A 394-nucleotide genomic window follows, 5' to 3' on the forward strand; every position below is an offset into this window, starting at 1 on the left:
TCATCAGGGTCAGCGTGGTACCCATCTCTTTCTCTAAACCAAACAGAAATTTTTTGTCTGAGTTGGGGGACCCCCTGTGAGTGTGAATACACCCCAACAGACCCCACAGCAGAAAGATATTCTTTTGCTTTTTCTTTCACATCAGCAGGAAGATATATATTATATACACCAGCAGCATCTATCTCCTCTGCTCCTGCTGCTGCTGCTGCTGCTGATGGGCTCGCTGCAGCGCTCCCGGGGGGCCCCCTAGGGGTGGGGGGCCCCCCCTCAGGGGTTGGTGGGGTGGGGCCCCCCGCAGGGGTTGATTGGGGGGGGGCCCCCGCAGGGGTTGATGGGGGGGGGGCCCCCTCAGGGGTTGATGGGGGGGGGCCCCCAGGGGTTGCGGGGGGGCCCC

This window comes from Eimeria mitis, genomic scaffold (assembly GCF_000499745.2).
Source record: "Eimeria mitis Houghton genomic scaffold, Emh_scaff4318, whole genome shotgun sequence".
NCBI classification, from domain to species: Eukaryota; Apicomplexa; class Conoidasida; order Eucoccidiorida; family Eimeriidae; genus Eimeria; species Eimeria mitis.